Here is a 19,556-nt window from a genome sequence, read left to right on the forward strand (position 1 = left end):
CCATAAGCATTTGAAAACAGTTCACATTTCTTGAAATTATCTCTAGTAACAAATCCAATGCTTGCTAAGACATTTACGCAGTGTAATTGGTCCCTTTCCATTAACTAAATACGTCTGAATACAAGTTTACAAGAGATAAAGAAACGTAAGGAATCCAAATAGGGTTAGAGAGAAGACAGTTCTGCGTAAAACACACAATAAGAAAACCGTTTATTGCAATTCTCATGAGTGAAATATAGTGGCAACATTTTGAGTTAGGCTGGTGACAACAGGAGTGAAAAAATAACCTCCCAGACGACGTTATAGGAATATGATAACAATTCCAAGAAAAATTTCTCATAACACTTCATGTGGAAAAAAATCGAAAAAGAAAAAAATAAAACAGGGCTGTAGCAGCGAGTGAGCAACTGTACAAAATATGGTTCCTCTTATCTTCCTCTTATAATACATTTAATTTCGGTTATTTGCCTCTTAACACCTGGGCCATTCTAGCAGCGCAGTGTTTTACGATTTCAATTAAGAGCAGAGTTGATGTTGCACTCTCTCTCTCTCCTCTCTCTCCTCTCTCTCTCATCTCTCTCTCTCTCTCCTCTTCCTCTCTCTCTCTCTCTCTCTCTCATGTAATACACTATAGTAACACATCTAATCTAAATACTGTGACGGTCCGAGAGAAGGTTGTGAACTCAAAGGCAGTATGAAAGCAACGAGTTAATTTATTATAGAACACTCTCCTTTATATACAAAACCTCAAGGCAACAGGAAATTACATGTTCGAGAAAGAGACAATGTTACATAAGAAAAACGCAGAAATGTTCATTCTGGTTCTTTTTAGTGCGAGGGAAGACCGAAGATACAAGCATGATATATACAAAATGAATTATGTACGATCGTGTGACACACGGTTGGTACATGGCTCCCCCCCTAAAAATGACATACTGTACATGTTAAATAGGGCGCCCTGATCTAGAGAGGCGAACTGTAGGCGGGTCATCTGGCAGAAGATAAGCAGGTTTTAGACGATCAATGGAGACCCAGTCTTCTTTGCCCCGAATGTTTAGGAGGAATACTTTCGGACTGCGTCGGATCACAAGGAAAGGGCCCGTGTAAGGGGGCGTTAGCGGTGGCTTGCTAGTGTCGTTCCGCAGGAAGACGTGCGTTGCAGAGTGCAAGTCTGTTGGTATGTGATGCTTCGCTGGGGGCTTGTAAGTCTGGCGGCATAGAGTAAATTTTCCCGCGACGTGACGTATGCGCTGGAGATCGTCGGAGGATGTTGTAGAAGGAAAAAATTCAGCAGGGACGACCAACGGATCGCCATACACCATTTCAGCTGCCGAGACATCAAGGGCCTCTTTAGGAGTGGTCCTCGGTCCCAGGAGGACCCAGGGAAGCTGAATAAACCAGTTGGAATCCTTGCAGCGGGACATCAAAGCTGCTTTGAGGGTGCGATGAAAACGTTCAACCATTCCATTGGCAGCGGGGTTGTAGGCCGTTGTCTGATGTAGGGTGATGCCCAGGAGATTCGCTAATGATGTCCACAATTGAGAGGTGAAAGTGGTTCCCCTGTCGAAAGTGATATGCTCAGGGATACCAAATCTTGCAATCCATCCAGAGAGTAAGGCAGATAGATGTACATGAGGCAGACGTTGCAGTTTCCATGGGAATGGCTTCAGGCCAACGAGTGGAGCGGTCGATTACGGTAAATAGGTAACCATGTCCTTGTGATGTGGGTAGGGGACCTACAACATCGACGTGAATGTGTGCGAAACGACGCGGAGGTTGAGGAAAGGTGCCCACTCCTGAATCCGTGTGTCGATGTACTTTGGAAGTTTGGCAAGAAGTGCAGGCACGGACCCAATCCTTAGCATCCTTAGAAATGCTGTGCCAAATGAACTTTGCCTTCAGCAGCTGTGCAGTAGAACGGCACGAGGGATGTGAAAGGCCGTGAATTAAATCAAACACCTGCCGGCGCATGACAGCAGGAATCCAAGGTCGCGGTCTACCAGTACTGACGTCACAGAGGGTGGTGGTGTTGGAGTCTTCGAGGGGCAAGTCTTCCCAACGGAGGGACGTGCAGGATGTCTTACATGCTTGATACTCTGGATCCTGTCGTTGGGCTTCAGCCAGGGCGTTGTAATCCAATCCCAGTTGAATGGTAGCCAAAATATCCTCAGATACACACTCCAATGAACGGCATATATATGTAAGGAAAATTATACTTCTTTCCACGTGGCAATCGAACCCACACTGATTTTACACAATCTAAAACCTCTAGACAACACAGCAGTGGGATTAAAGGAAACTGGAAATTTCAAAGGTCAAGGTCACGGACGAGCAAAACGTACATATCTCGTTATTATCTATAAGTTTGGACATCCTTGTCATAGAGACTTCAAACTTGGTTCATATTTCAGAATATGAAATTCCACGCCAACCAGAAATAAGCTTCCGTGTCGGAGGTTTCCACTTTACGAGTGCCCTTCTATTTAGTTTACTTTATTCTTTAAAAACCGATGCATCAACCATTACCGTTCTAGATTTTTTTCTACAAGAAAAAAGTGGCGAAGAATTTACTTCAAATTTCATTTCTAACTAAAAATCAATTTACATAACGACAGCGATCAATGAAAATTATTATCGTTCGTTCTTATATTTCTGAACGCGCCATGTTCTCATTTTGTTCAAAATAAAAGTAAAATATACAGGATATATATTCTAATTCATTCAACTGCAGTTACATTGGCAGTTTGTTTTACCCCTGAGGATTCACCTGTCAATATTTCCCAAGGGAAAACAAAACTCCAAGTATTCGCAACTTGGGAATTGGCTTCTTAATATTTCTCCCGGAAAACAAAATACACTGGGTATTGACGTTACTTTTAAAGCTATAGCCCAACTTTGGGACTGCTGAACTCTTGAATATGAACACACACACACACACACACACACACACACACATATATATATATATATATACACACATATATATACATACATATATAAATATATATATATATACACATACATATATATATAAATATATATATATACACACACATATATATATATATATATATATATATATATATATATATATACATATATATATACATTTTCAAAATTATTTGTGTACACATGCGTATATATGCATACGCATATTGTGCATATACAGTGATAGATAGATACACTATATGTACTTTTTACTATGCACACAGACACAATTCTATTTACAGGACAAGGCTGCAGATAATCTGAATATTAACCAGTATTTTAAAAAAGGGGTTGTTAGTCCACAACCTTATCCAATTGAGATACATAACTACCAGTTACATAACTGTTACATAATTGTGGTGGCCGTAGTGGTAGCGTCCTTGACTGATGATCGGCAGACTGAGGTTCGAGTCCTTTTAATACTCGTTAGTTCCTTTGGTCGCTGTAACCTCACCATCCCTGTCCGCTACGGATGGGAGGTTTGGGGGAGCATATAAGTCTACCTGCTGAGTCATCAGCAGCCATTTCCTGGCACTCCTTGGTCCTACCATGGGTGGAGTGGGGCTTGGGCGCTGATCATATGTATATATGGTCAGTTTCTAGAGCATTGTCCTGCTTGCTAGGGCAATGCATCTGTCCCTAGACTCGGCCATTTATGATCGGCCTTTAAACAACTATTATGGAATATTTTTTTTTAAAGTAATACACCGTGATTGGTTAATCCCATAAATACAGTAAACACAATTTAAGTATAAGGACACAAATAGAACATTAAATAAAGAAAACTGTCTATAAAAGATGAAACTCCTTCTTCTAATAACAAAAATATTACCACACGTATAAAACTTCTGTGGAATCCCCGTGAAATAAAATTGGAAACTGCAATTCAACGTTTCAAAATTCTGGACCATAACAAGAGACCTTGGGCAGGAATCGCAAATCAGTAGAAATACTTAGAAAATCCTTTCTTATTTTTACGTTCCTTTGAGATGGTCATGTCTTCAAGGGATGAGATTTGTTCGAATATCCACTCTCCCTCTCTTTCTATATATATATATATATATATATATATATATATATACTGTATATATATATATATATATATATATCTGTATATATATATATATATATATATATATATATATATATATATATATATATATATATATATAGCATCACGGGCTTATAGCATTATGCTTTTCCAACTAGAGTTGTAGCTTAGAAAGTAATAATAATAATAATAATAATAATAATAATAATAATAATAATAATAATAAATAATAATATGTGATCTTTGTATACATGCACACACATATATACACATATATATTACATAATAGTCAATCCCTTTACATGTAGTAAACAAATGCTAAGCACATCAAACAAGGTATTGACACTTAACAATGGGAAAAAAAATTCTGGAGTCATATGTTTCAATAAGCTTTTTGTCTATATACATCCTCAATGCAGTACAAGTGAGGTTCCACCATCTCTTAATAAACTCAACTGTCAGTTGTTCGAATTATATTACCTTCCATTTACTTTAAAAATATCGAATCTTTCTCTTCTTCGTTTTCATCTGCAGCTCTTCTTGGAGAAGGACACTCCAAAATCAAACCATTGTTCTCTAGTCTTGGGTAGTGCCATAGCCTCTGTACCTTGGTCTTCCACTGTCTTGGGGTAGAGTTCACTTGCTTGAGGGTACACTCGAGGACGACACTATTCTATCTTATTTCTCTTCCTCTTGTTATTTTGAATTTTTATAGTTTATATATGATAGATTTATCTTAATGTTATCATTATTAAACTTCTCTTGTTGCAAATTTCCTTATTTCTTTTCCTCACTGGGCTACTTTCCCTGTTGGAGCCCCTGGGTTTATGGCATCCTGTTAATAATAATAATAATAATAATAATAATAATAATAATAATAATAATAATCTATTTCCACGAATCAATTTTTCCTCGCTCAAGAGATGACATCTATTATGATAAGTTTTATCTGAGGTACATCGAATTATTTTGCGTAACTTTACAGGTCTCAGTTTCTGCACAACATAAAATAAAACCTCACAACAATGCTAATCTACAAATAGAGAAGCAGAACAGTCAACTAATACTCTGACGCCAAACAAAATATAAGAGTGGCCTATTGAAACGTCCCTGCCTAGTGATCGCCAGCCTGGGGTTCGAGTCCCTCTCAAACTCGGTAGTTTCACGTGGTCTCTGCAACCTCACCATCACGTGAGCCATCGCCTTGTCATCCCTGGTCCTAGCTTGGGCGCTGACGAAATCCTCTAGGGCATTGCCCTAATAGCTAGGATAAGGTCACTGTCCCTTGATTCTGTCATTACATAAACGGCCTTTAAAACTTTAAATGGCCTAAAGAGTTTCACTGAGTCTTGGAATCGAACCTATTCTTTGGAACGCAATCATGACACGTGTAACTTCCAAGTAACACTAATTCGTATATTCCTAACTCTTCCACGCCACCATTTCGCTTTCTTTCATAATTAATATCTTCATTAAATTATTCATAGAGGACTGCAGCACTTTCCATTAACACAAGGTACTTTTAGATTAAAACTGAAACTTAATCATTACAGCTCTTGAGTAATTCGCTTTCATATTGGTTGAGGTGGAAAATTCTCTGACGAGCCAAAAATTAAAGCTTTCTTTCTATGAAAATGGTAATTAACTAGAAAGCTTAGAGAGAGAGAGAGAGAGAGAGAGAGAGAGAGAGAGAGAGAGAGAGAGAGGAGAGAGAGAGGAGAGAGAGAGAGAGAGAGATAAGCCCACGGACACACACACAAAATCAACCGTTACCACCCCTTCCGACTTTCGTATCTACAACCAGCTGGTTCGGCAATTTATGGCCGAGTGTGCCTCTCTGGGTACCCCCTCCCCCCCAGGTTTTGATTACTTCCTCTACCCCCAGACTAATGGTGTAAATCAAGAATTTCTACCAATGGTCATAAAAGCAATATAAGAAAAGTATTGATAAACAGGTGCGCTTTTATTTCAACATTTACCACTAAGGCCTAGGCCCTCTTCAAATATATATATATATATATATATATATATATATATATATATTTAAACAAACGATACAAGACACACATTTATTATTATTATTATTATTATTATTATTAGCTAAGCTACAACCCTAGTTAGAAAAGCAAGATGTTATAATCCCAAGGGCTCCAAGAGGGATAAATAGCCCAGTAAAGAAAGGAATAAATAAACGATAGGAGAAATGATTAACAAATAATAGAGTACAGTATTTTAAAAACAGTAACATCAAAACAGATATTTCATATATAAACTATAAAAAAATTCATGTCAGCCTGTTCAACATAAAAACATTTTGCTGCAAGTTTGAACTTTTGAAGTTCTACCGATTCAACCACCCGATTAGGTCAAGAGATTCAGTTCAAAACTCGGCCCCCACTTAAACACCTAACTACCTTTAGCTTCCTCTAAAACCCAGCCATCAAAAGAAACCCCAGACCTAGACCTCCAACATTCTAATATTACTTCACTACACAAGGCTGCTTAATTGCAATACACATCTTAACTTCGGGGTTTTTTTCGCTCTGGAATTCCCTGATAAAGAATGAAGTCTCCCTCGGGCTCACATTTCATAATCACGAGTCACTCCGACACCATGATTAAACTTTTGACCATAAAAGGAATGAAGAGGCAATATAACAGGATTGAACTGTGATGAAGGAGTTAAGGTAGGCTTTGGAAGGAAGGCACTTTTATCTCTCTCTCTCTCTCTCTCTCTCTCTCTCTCTCTCTCTCTCTCTCTCTCTCCTACTACTACTACTACTACTACTACTACTACTATTACTACTACTGTGGCTGCTGGAAATAACAGAAAGTTGTTGAAGAGAATATGTGATAGACGGAACGAATATAATAATAATAAGAAGAAGAAGAAGAAGAAGAAGAAGAAGAAGAAGAAGAAGAAGAAGAAGAAGAAGAAGAAGAAGAAGAAGAAGAAGAATAATGATAATACGGGATCGTTTTTACGTGGGTATTCATGTGGGCAAATAACTGAACATTACAGCAAATAACTGACGTTTAGTAGGTCATAGATCGTTTCCAACTTAATATACAAGACAATTATAAATAGGTACTATGATCTTCAGGGGACAAGAGAAAGTGCATATGAAGAGCATGATCATCATTTAAGACTTGTGTGAAACCAGTGTTACCATGATTGTGGTAACCTATTGGAAACGTCACTGTCTCGCGATCTGCTGGACTGGGATTAGAGATCCGCTCAAACTCGACATTTCTTGTAGCGTCTGCAACCTCACCATCCTTGTTAGTTAAGGATAAGGGTTTTGGACCCGCCTGTAAGTCTACCTGCTGAGTCATCCATCAGCAGTCATTGTTTGGCCCCTTCTTGCTCCTAGCTTGGGTGGAGAGAATGGGCTTGGACGCTGATCACATGAACATGTAATAAGTCTCGAGGGCATTTTTCTGCTAGAGCATTGTAACTGTTCCCTACTTCTGCCATTCATGACAACCTTTAAACCTATAAAAGTGGAAAAAATGTATTTATAACTATTAAGTTGTTATAACGCGTGAGAGTGCATGGAAGATAGGACTGAGTGGTGCAGTGTGTTATGCGAGTTCGCGAGTTCATTGATCCGCTAAGTCCTATGTGTAGGTGTGGTCGGTGAAGTGACTACTGTTCTTGAAGGTTTACTTCTCAGAAAGTTCATCCTTGATCCAGCAATTAAGGATGAATGTGGCAGTAAACGTTAAGTAAACTTCCTAAGGAGCCTTCCTTGCAACAGGAATCTGCCTTATGTTTTATATACATGTCGCACATGCATACATACATACATACATACATACATACACACGTATCTTATATATATACAGTATATATACACACACACTTACATACATATATACATACATACATACACACATCTTACATACATATATATATATATATATATATATATATATATATATATATATACATACATTCATACACACATATCTTATATATATATGTATATATATATATATATATATATATATATATATATATATATCTTATATATGTGTGTATATATATACATATAAGTGTGTGGGCATGTGTGCGCACGCGCATGTGTGTGTGGTGTGTGTACTAAGCACAAGCTATTCCCTCCTTCCTTCGCGGAATAAAATAAATATTCAGCCCTCGCAAAATACAGAAAGCAAAATTAAGGTGACATGAAGGATGCAATCCTATTCTGCCATGTTGATGTGACGATGCAATAAACTCAACTAAGCAAATGATCTATGAATTGTATTTACCAAAACAGGATATAAAGTACCAAAAATCTTATTTGTCAGACAACTGATATTGAAATAAAGGAACAAAGACCAAAGGTAATTAAATGCGATGGAAGATATGAAAAGTTACGGGAGGGGGGGGGGGAGGAGAACAGTATTACATATAAAGCCCCTGTTTTCACATTATAGATTTCAAGAACTATTTAGATTGCTGACGAAAATGTACCTCCCTTATAAAAGAAAGAGCAACTGTATATACATAATATATATATATATATATATATATATATATATATATATATATATATATATATATATATATATACATGAATCTGTGTGTCCGTGTGGTTTTCTCTCTCTCTCTCTCTCTCTCTCTCTCTCTCTCTCTCTCTCTCTCTCTCTCTCTCTCTCTCTCTCAAGTGCAACTCTAAACTCTCTGCTGTAATGTAATCTTTCAAGTCCTCTAACCAAACCAAATCGATTGCAGGCAACATTAGAACGATACGAATGTGATATCCGATAAGAGTGGAGTTCAGAGCCCATTTCTTTTCATAATTTATGAACAAGATATGTGCTTTGGCATAGTAAACAAGGCTCATTGCATATGTAGTAATGCTGCTCTCTTTGTATCAATTCCATCTCGTGAATATAGATCTAGGGTTGCTGAATCCTTTAATAGACATAGCTAAAATTAGTGCTAATTATGGGCATGGTGTTGAACTATAAAAAAAAATTAAAGTAATATTGTAAGTAGGTCCAGAACAGGAAAGTCTTTGCAGTGACAATCTTATAATTCATCTGGGACCAGACTGTTGAAACTTCAGAGAATCAATTTAATGATAAACGCTTATATGTTACACAGGGTGAAATAAGTCTTGTTCAATAGTTTATACTGTATATGATTGACCTAGCTAACGTTGTTACTGATATCAACATTTAAATTCTTTTCTATTATTTCTCATATATAGTTTATTTGGTTTGCATGTTAAAGCCTTTGGGTTTGTAGTACCTTACTTTTCGAGCATAGATTGTAATTTGGCTGGCAATAATAATAATAATAATAATAATAATAATAATAATAATAATAATAATAATAATAATAATAATAATAATAATAATATCAGTAATTGTAAAATTAATATCAACATCATCATAAATATTGATATCATAATTCTTAATATTATATAATCATTAATATTGTTACAATTCAAATTTCTGGCCTATTTCATGCCTCATTGGTAATGATGGGGATGAATAGCCTTATTTCTTGATGAACGAATTATATATCATTTCATTATTTTTTTCATTATTACCATTATCCTTATCAATATTATAATTAATTTCGTAAAAGTGAGGCACTATCATAAAAATTCAATACGACCAAAAATTGAATACCTATTGAAGTCATCGTTTACATTTTTAAAAATATACGTAGATGTATTCTTTCGGTTGGTTAGAAATCCTTTCAAATTACACATTATCAATGCTACTTACAGACGCCAATTTAAACGAGAAAATACTTTCCTTGACATCACCTTTGAGCCATTATCAGAAATCTTCAACTCCTACTTACTGAACATCAAGAAAGTCGGTAATCCAAGAAAAATTAATCAAAAAAATTCATCAAAGCTAAAATAAAATGAAATAATTAACAATTTAGCCAATGTCTTTTTTTTCTTTTCTTTTTTTAATTTGTGTCGCTGACAATTTATGTCCTACAACTAATTCATTTGGGTAGAGTTCTCTTGCTTGAGGGTACACTATTCTCTCTTATTCATCTTCCTTTTTTTAAGTTTTTATAGTTTTTATATGAAAGATTTATTCTAACGTTGTTACTGTTCTTAAAATATTCTATTTTATTTTTTCATTACTTCTCTTATAGTTTATTTTCTTGTTTCTTTTCCTCACTGGACTACTCTTTTCCCTTTTGGAACCCTTGGGCTTATAGCATCCTGCTTTTCAAAATAGGGTTGTACCATAGTAAGTAATAATAATAATAAAAATAAAAATAATAATACTAATACTAATAATAATAATAATAATAATAATAATAATAATAATAATAATAATAATAGTAATAATATCTTAAGTTATTTAATAATAATCATATCATAGTGAACAAAACAAACGCTGTGCTACGTTAAACAATTTCAGGGTAAAAGGAACATCAAAAGGGAACCTGAGTCCGTAGGTAATTCTGTTAAAGAAATAATGTTACAAGGGACCTGGCTAGTTGTCAATCATTTTGACGATATTTTGTTGGAACTATCTCAGGTAAAGAAACAATTTAAAATACTATAAAATATATATAAATACTTATATATATAAGTGTATGTATATAGATAGGAATGATACATATGTAATATAGGTAAAATTACATGTTTAAATACATGACCTAAGAGGTCAATATGGAAGAGGAGCGAGTGTGAGAAATGCCATAGTCATGTCATAACCAGGATGCTAATGCCAAACCTCAGCAATGTAACATTTTTATGAAGAATAAACACAAATACGAATCGTGAGAAAGAGTTGTGTCGCCACCGGATGCAGGTGTCTTCCTATATTAATGTTTAGTTTACATTATGTGTTTAAATGCTGAGATAACTGACTATACGATATCTGTGATATCGATATTTTAGCCAGTTCTTACTTAGATATCATACGGAATGGTCATCCGACCAAACCATCTATACTCCTGTGATGGAGATGTTAATAACTGTTTTTAAAGAATAAACTATTTTAAAGTTAACTTACTTAGACTTACTTGAAGATGTAACATACCAAGTCTAATATACAACACATTGAAGATGACATTTGATGGGAACCCGAATGTGTGTTAATAACAGTATCACACCAATAAATGGTGGCAGCGAATAAAACTCTAAGAACCAGAGAAAGATCTTCAAGAAATCAACAGTAATGAATCTACAATTTTGACTAAGTATCTACGTCCACCGAAGAAATGAAAACATTTAATACCAACAAATAAATGTTATACAAACTGAGGAACTGGATCTTCAATCAACATCCTAAGAAAACCAAGGACTGACATTCAACGTTTACTAAACATTGAAGAAACATATCCAGGAAGCACTACATTCAACGGAAATCGGACCGAAAACATTCACCCAAACATCAATAAGAAGAAACAATCCAGTGAGAGAGAGAGGAAATGACGACATCACCCTACGCCCATATAAACCGAAGCTAAGTACATTTCTTTATTCATTTCAGTTTTAGACAGTGAAGTGTAGTTATCACGAGTCAATCGTCCATTATTGCTAGGGTGAGTTGTTTGTTAATCTTCATTTTTCCTTTCATTAAAAGAAACTGTATTCAACTTCGAATTCTCGTCGAGAATTTTTTTTCTCTCTCTGTGCTAATTCCGTTTTCTTTCAGAAGTTCTCGGGAAATATCTTTATATTTGTATCATTGTATTGGGGGATTGTGTTATGATCTTTGTTTGAATAGTATTTATGCGTTTACGCAGTGGACGTCTGTATTCATATAGAGATTTTGATAGGATTGCAAGGAATCGAAGAGATAAAAAACTAAGTTAAAGTCAAAATGACATCTCCAGGCAGCTCGAGTAACCCCACCCCCGGCCCGAGTAACCCCATCCCAGCTCCGATTGTTACCTTAGTTAATGCCCGATCAGCTATCCTTCCTTTTCAAGGTCGGGTCAACGGCTTCTTACCTCAGAATGTTGAGTCGTGTATTTCTTCCGTCGACGCCCATTTAAATGGTAAACAAAGTATAGACCCATTTGTACAATTACAAGAAGCTAAAAGTTTTATAGACTTTTCTAAAGGAGATGCGAGTGCGTATTTGAGGGGAGTTTCGTTTCAAGAAGCAGTTACATAGGATGATTTCAAAGTTAGGCTACGTGCGGTCTATGGCGGTGAGGAAGCCTTGGATGTAATTTTAACATTAAGAAATACACTTAATCAAGCCACTATGACTCTGCTTAATGTTATTGAGAGAGCAGCTCTCATAGCCGATAGGCTAAACGAGTATCAAGATATTTTAGGTAATTCCACTTGGGTTACTAGAGATAACATCTCCGTGAAAGATTTCTTACGATTAATGTATTTAACTGGCATGACACTTATGTTGCCTGAAGCTTTAGTGCGGTGTTTTGATAAAAAGTTAACGCCAGCAAGTACAGAATTGGATGTATATAAACAGATAAAGAAATATATGTCTAAGTGTCCTGATCTTGATCCCGTGTTTACACAAGTTTTTACAAAGAATGAAACTAAGCCACAACAAGTAAACATAGTTCATAATAGTCAAGTTGCAGGAATGGAGTGTTATAATTGCAAACGTCAAGGTCACTTGATTGCAGACTGCAGAACGAGATTCTGTTCGTTACATAATAGTTCTACTCATTCATATAGTCAGTGCTACTCGCGTAAGACACAACAGAATCCTAGAAATACACAGTCAATTCCACAGTCAGTTCCATATGGAAATAAAAAGAAAAATCCTCAGTTCAATAAGAAGAAACAGCCAAACATCAATGTAGTTCAAAATCCGAAACAAACAAACACTTCTTCGAATAACACTGATCCTGGGTCGTCAAACCAGAACTCGCAAGGTCAGACTAATTTTCAGAATGTGCAGAGCAAAGCAAATACCACATAATTAACTCCAGTGGGGAAGAGAGTAATGTTGGGTCAAGGTCATTCATATCAACATCAGTAGTATTGAATAATCCATTTAATGTTTTATCAGATCATTGTGAGGCAATAGATTTTCCTATGAAACACACGGCCGAATTAAATAAACCAGTGCATGCTCCCGTAGATTTGCAACGAATTCATACAATAATAAGCCAAAATGAGTTACGACCAACATTATATGCTATAATTTAGAACACAGATCATTAACATTATTTTTTGACTCTGGTAGTCCACGTAATATCATGGATTTGAGGACACATCATTTGTTGTTTTCGAACTTCCCTATAGAAAAGTCCGGAGTAAGGCTCTCGGGTATAGGAAATAATGAATTAAATGTAATAGGCATAACTCATGTTCAGTTCAAGGTCGGTAAGCGCACGTTTGCCGATACATTTGTTGTTGTACAAAACATTGATATGTATCCAGCTGTAATTATAGGATACCCATATATGGGCAATCAAAACATTATCTTAGCCCCTGCCAAGCACTGCGTGTATATCAAAGGAAAATTCTATAAGTCTTCTAATACCTTAAAATCAGTTTTGGATAAAAAGGAGACGACAAATAAGACAAATAAAACAGTGACGTACGTTGAAGAACCAATAACTTGTCTCACTAATAACATCAATCCTGGGATACTGTACGAACTTAAAATGTTCCATTGTTTTAGTCAAAACCATTAATTTTTACAGTCTACAATAAAGTATGGAAGCTATTAACAAAATGGAATAACAGCTACTCTATCTTCGATATGTGACAGGAACAATGTACGATTTTTATAGATTACACACATTCATACATATATACTGTATGTAGAAATCGTGACAGTTGACACAGGATGAACATAAAATATGTATTATAGCCACGAAGGTGAAAAGACCTGATTGGATTTAATACTTTAGTCTTATTATCGTCATTAACAGAGGTCACCAAGTACTACTAACTCCAATCAAGTCTTTTAGTTTTTCCTTTCGTGGCTATAATTAAATAAACTACAACAAATGCAGTAGTTTCTAGTCAACAGTAAAACAAAGGTCTTGTAAACATATCTTTATTCATGTCTAGGTTTTGGCTAATTTTCATCATTACGCTGGCAACTGCGGATTAGGTGATGGAGGGAGACTTTTGTCTGATCACTCACAGCAAACCAACTTGGAATAGGTGGGCCTGACTAGTACAGTTTGCTGATCATGGCAATACACAGACCCTTTCACCACTTTAAAATATCTCCACTCAGAAAGGGATATAATTCATACATACATACATACATACACACACACACACACATATATATATATATATATATATATATATATATATATATATATATATATATTATAATTTCTTGCTAAGCTACAACCCTAGTTGCAAAAGCAGGATGCTATAAACCCAGGGACCCCACCAAGAAAAATTCCTCAGTGAGGAAAGAAAACATGGAAAAATTAAAATATTTCAAGAGTAAAAACGTTATAAATAAATATCTCCTATATGAACTGTAAAAACTGTAACAAAACAAGAGGAAGAGAAATAATATAGAATATATATATATATATATATATATATATATATATATATATATATATGTGTGTGTGTGTGTGTGTGTGTATTTATATATATATGAGTGTGTGTATTTGTTTGGAAATGCTCTGGGTTTTACATTTGAAAACTGTACTTAATATATCTTCACCTCGTTTCTCCAACCCAGAAAAATTTAGGAACCTATTATTATTGAACTTCTCCAGAATACTGACAATGAACACCAGTCTCTCTCGTTTTGTCTCTTACCAATTCTTATGACTAAATTTTTTTTCTTACCAATAAAGAACTTAATATATTCACGGTTTTACTCAGCAGAATTTTCCTACCGCTTACATCCCACACGTCACACTCGGCTGGGGTTCGAAACCTATAACAATCCCTATAATCTCCAAGGCCTCTGGCGACATAACAGATGACCACAAACAAAAAAAAAATAAGTAAGAAATATCTTTACGTCAGTCGTCCATAAATCTCAAGGAGATGAAAAACCGGAGTCGTGGTTAACTGGAGTCGAAAAACGCGACTGGGAGAATTTCCACCAACCTCTTTTTTTTTTTTCTTTTTTTTTTCCAGAAGCTTAAATGGATATTTCTGGAGGAGATCGAAAAAGCCTCCAAGAACCAATTCCTCTGGACAAGATAGATTCTTTTTTCGTACTGTGGTTTTTTTGGGTTTCATTTATTCTTGAAAGTATTTGCTGTCCAAAATATCTCCTTGACTATCCCACTTACAGCATATGTTTTTATGTTGAACAGGCTTACATGTCTCTTTTTTTACTGTTTATTTATGAAAGATCTATTTCAATGTTATCACTGTTCTTAAAATGTGTTATTTTAATTGTTCATTGGGCTATTTTTCCTTGCGGGAGCCCTTGGGCTTATAGTATCCCGGTTTCCAACTATGGTTGTAGCTTAGCTAATAATAATAATAATAATAATAATAATAATAATAATAATAATAATAATGCCCTCATTAACAATGGTGTTCTTTTAAGCTTCTAATTTTGGGAAACTAAACGTCAGAAGCACACGCAGTGTTCCCTAATGTTAAACAATACTTTTCCAACTCAATCTATCTGCTGTTTATGATAGATAAGGCTGCCTTATAGTACAACGGGCTCTTGCTCGTAAGTGGACGATTATCTTTTGGAAGAGAATTTATGCACTAAATAAAATAAGGAAAGGGACATTTGAGGTTATACCCAGAAGGAAAAGAAAGACATTTTAGCATTAGAAAAACCAAGAGCTTGATGAATATATTAGTTCAAGATTCAGATATCAAGTAGCTTTAGTAAAACATAGATTAAGGAACAATGTCACTAGTTAAATAAATTAGAAAATAAATGAAAATAACGAAAAAGAAGTCAGGCTACCGAGAACTTGAATTGTGATGGAGGGCAATTCATGAAATTATTCCAGACAATAACAACTCGTTAATAACTACAAATGTTTTTCTTCTAAGTACCCAGCTTCAATGATAAGTCCATTTCATAGACATAGACATATGGCTATGGAATTTAAAACAACCAGCTGAATATTCTCTGCTTACCTAAATAAAACTAAAGATTAGAACTTTTTATAAAGTTACGTATATTAGTATAAAGTGCCTATATTCTCAAGATATGACCTTAAACGTGCATCAAATTTTGTTTATCAAGTCTAGTAATATTCTCAGCTAAAAATAAGATTTCTTTTTTTTAAATACAAGTAATTCATATTATTATACAGTGCTTATATTAATTTCAAGATATGACCTCAAACAAGTATACAATTTTGTTTATTAAGCATAGTGGTTTTGTGAGCTAAAAATACTTTTTTTTTCTTTTTTTGAAAATACCAACCAAATGGATAACCGCTCATTCTTAACCAATGACCCTCAAATTCCATTTCATGGTGAACGACGAAGTTCTCACAGACGATCGAACACGAATGATGATGGACAGACAATATGGGAAAACGAACAGATGGCTCTCTTATTAGGGCAATATTTCCATAATGCAAAAGTAATAGCAGTATTATAAGGGATAGGTACTTTATTGGTCATTCTATTGTTTCTGTATTATGCTCAAGTATTTCATACCTAGACACGATTAACTTAATGGATTAATAAAATGTAATATGATTAAAGTTGGTTAAATTTAATGTATCAATAATAAATAAATTCATTAAAGTAGGTTAAATTAAAATAATCGAAAATAAATGAATAAAAACAACAGACGAAGTAACTAAGAAATGGAAAGGGACAGGTACTTCTGTCAGTATTTTATTGTTCCATTTCATACTGTAAACAATTTAGATGTCTTTGTCTGTAACATTACTTTTTCACTGTTTACCGATGTTTTCTGAGCCTGAATGAAGTTTCAAATAATAGTTTACATAAGAAATAAATTTTCCCTTTTTTATGTTAATATCTGTTTTACTTATTTACTGATATTCTTTCACTAATGTTGTTCCTTTCCTAAACTAGTTTCTACATCTCTCTCAGTCTCAAACTGTGTGCAGGTGTGTGTGTGTGTGTGAGTGTGTGTGTGTGAGTGTGTGTGTGTGTGTGTGTGATCTTGGATAGTGTCCATCATTGTCTCCGTAACCTCACAGGATTCTATGCTTCACCTCAATACCTTTCCGAAAACAGAATAACGTTACTATTTTGTTGTTTTACGCAAAACAGGCTCTTACTCATAATCTTCTTCTTTGCAACCGTTATCACAATATTAAGGAGTTAGCTGCCTAATGCATTATCCAACAGTAAGACGCAGCAGTGCGGGGGAAGGCCGGAGGGGCCTGGACACCCCGGTGGTCACCAATGTGTGGATGCACCAGTCAGGTATTAACTGAAAAGCGTAGTGAATGCAACTAGCTTTATTTGGATGGAGAACGAAGGTGTGCCACTTGTGTATCACACACCCTCGTACACTGTAACGGTATTTCTGTTTTTTGTATATTATCGTTATCACTCACCCCTCGCACTGATAACCTGTTTATGACTGTATGTTCTTGCATCCTTGCGTTTGAATCTTTGTGCCGTTCTTGACTGGAACGGGTTGTACATATACTCGTGTTCCATCCAAATAAAGCTAGTTGCATTCACTCTGCTTTTCAGTTAATACCTGACTGGTGCATTCAAACATTGGTGACCACCTTCCAGGCCCTTCCTGCCTTCCCCCGAACTGCTGTGTCTTACTGTTTGATGATACCGCCCTCAGACACTGACTCTACTATCAACGCCATGCCCCTGAAACTACCGTCCTTCGCCAGCGGAGAAGCGTTCGCAAGGTTCAAGCGTGTTTTAGTCCAGTTCGCATCAAAGGTGTGACTCAGTCAAGCACCAGAGAAGATTACGTTCTCACGGTGGTCCCCAAGAATACTTTCCCGGAAATCTCCGATTGACTATGTGGGCAAGGGGGCACACACATAATGTATGACGCCCTCATATCATACATCCTGGAGCAGTACTCTCCATTGCCAGTCACCCGCATAGCGAAACTTTTTCAGCTCTCTCGACAACCGTTACGGAGCCAACAGGTTTCACTGGCTATCAGGGAAATGACCCGTATCACTTGTCTGCAATCTACCACAGATGGCTCTTCTTGTGAAGTGAGTCTACTGCATGCCCTCAAAGTACGACGTCTGTATCTGTACCTGCTGACATCCCCGATGTCGGTATTTTGCCCATGAAGGACCTGATGACCAAAGTCGACGCCCTAATGGACAGCAACTTCACCAACTTCAAGTCCTCTATCAACACCTCCCTTCCTGACGAAGTAGACAACTATTCAACATCGACCGAAGCTGACATGAATGTAGTAGAACAGATGCCCGCCGCTTGACGTGATGGAGCGGCAACAAAACTAACTACTACTCGCTTACATCCCAACCAACGACCTCTACAGCCACTTCCTGATGACATCGGCTAGAGTTATGCTACTATCAATCCAGATTCGGGGCTGCTGCAAAGAAATGTGTGAAAGGTTATCAGTGGCCAAAAAATTGTAAGGTCATTGCTTGAGGCAGTGCCCTCCCTGTCACTAAACTTTTCATTTTACATGATACAGGTAAGGGCGTGCGAATTTTGTTAGAAATGGGTGCTTACTGTTTTCTTCCGCCAAGGCCACTTTCCAGGACACGACGTAGTATTTCTAAGTCCGCCAACATCCGACTAGTAGCTGCCAACGGTTATAAAACTCTCACATTATTGTTTGGAAACGTCAAATAAAACTGACCGTTTCTCGTGGCTGACGTCACATTGCCAATCGTTGGTGCGGACTTCCTTTCTCATTTCCAACTCCTGGTTGAATTTTAGTGCTATTTTTGACTTGAGCGGGTTGTATATATACTCATTCTCCGTACAAATAAAGTTAGTTACATTTAATAACTGGTGTATCTGCACAAAGGCATCCCTTGCACCAAACCTCTTCTTTCCATAACATCGTTCACCTTATCTCGCCATCTAATTTTCTGCCTCTCTCTTGATCTTCTCCCGCTAACAGGTTCCTCTTAAGCTCTCACTCCTATTATGCGTGATAAGGAAGTAACGGGGATGAAGGGGCTTGGCGTGGACAGTAAGAAGTTAGTATATAATTAAAGTTTGTTTTATTAAACAAAACCCAAAGAGGTATTTTAACTTCTGTTTGCTTTCATGTGTAGCAGTCTGGAGCTGCAAAAGTTGGAACTCGCAGTGTTTATTGCTTAAGTAGGATTTACGAAGTTTTGCGCAGAATGGCGTCCCACAAAAGTTAGTGGAAGGACCATTTGCATGTAGATTTTTTGTTCATACGTTTAAGAGTTCTAAACCAAGAGTGGATAGAAAGGATTTCATGGACACTAGTCTTTGAAAGTTACGACGTAATTATTTTAATCTTATATATTTTCTTTATAAATTAGTTATCCTCACGGTTAAAAATGTATTTTCCAATAAAGAATTTTGCTGGTATATTGATAAGAAATCTTAATATAATTTAATCCACAATACAAGTAATACATTTTCTTATAATTTAATACATGAGCCATCGTCTGTTTCGGGGTTTTAAGTCTGTTACTGTT

Source organism: Palaemon carinicauda, chromosome 28 (assembly GCF_036898095.1).
Source record: "Palaemon carinicauda isolate YSFRI2023 chromosome 28, ASM3689809v2, whole genome shotgun sequence".
NCBI lineage: Eukaryota > Metazoa > Arthropoda > Malacostraca > Decapoda > Palaemonidae > Palaemon > Palaemon carinicauda.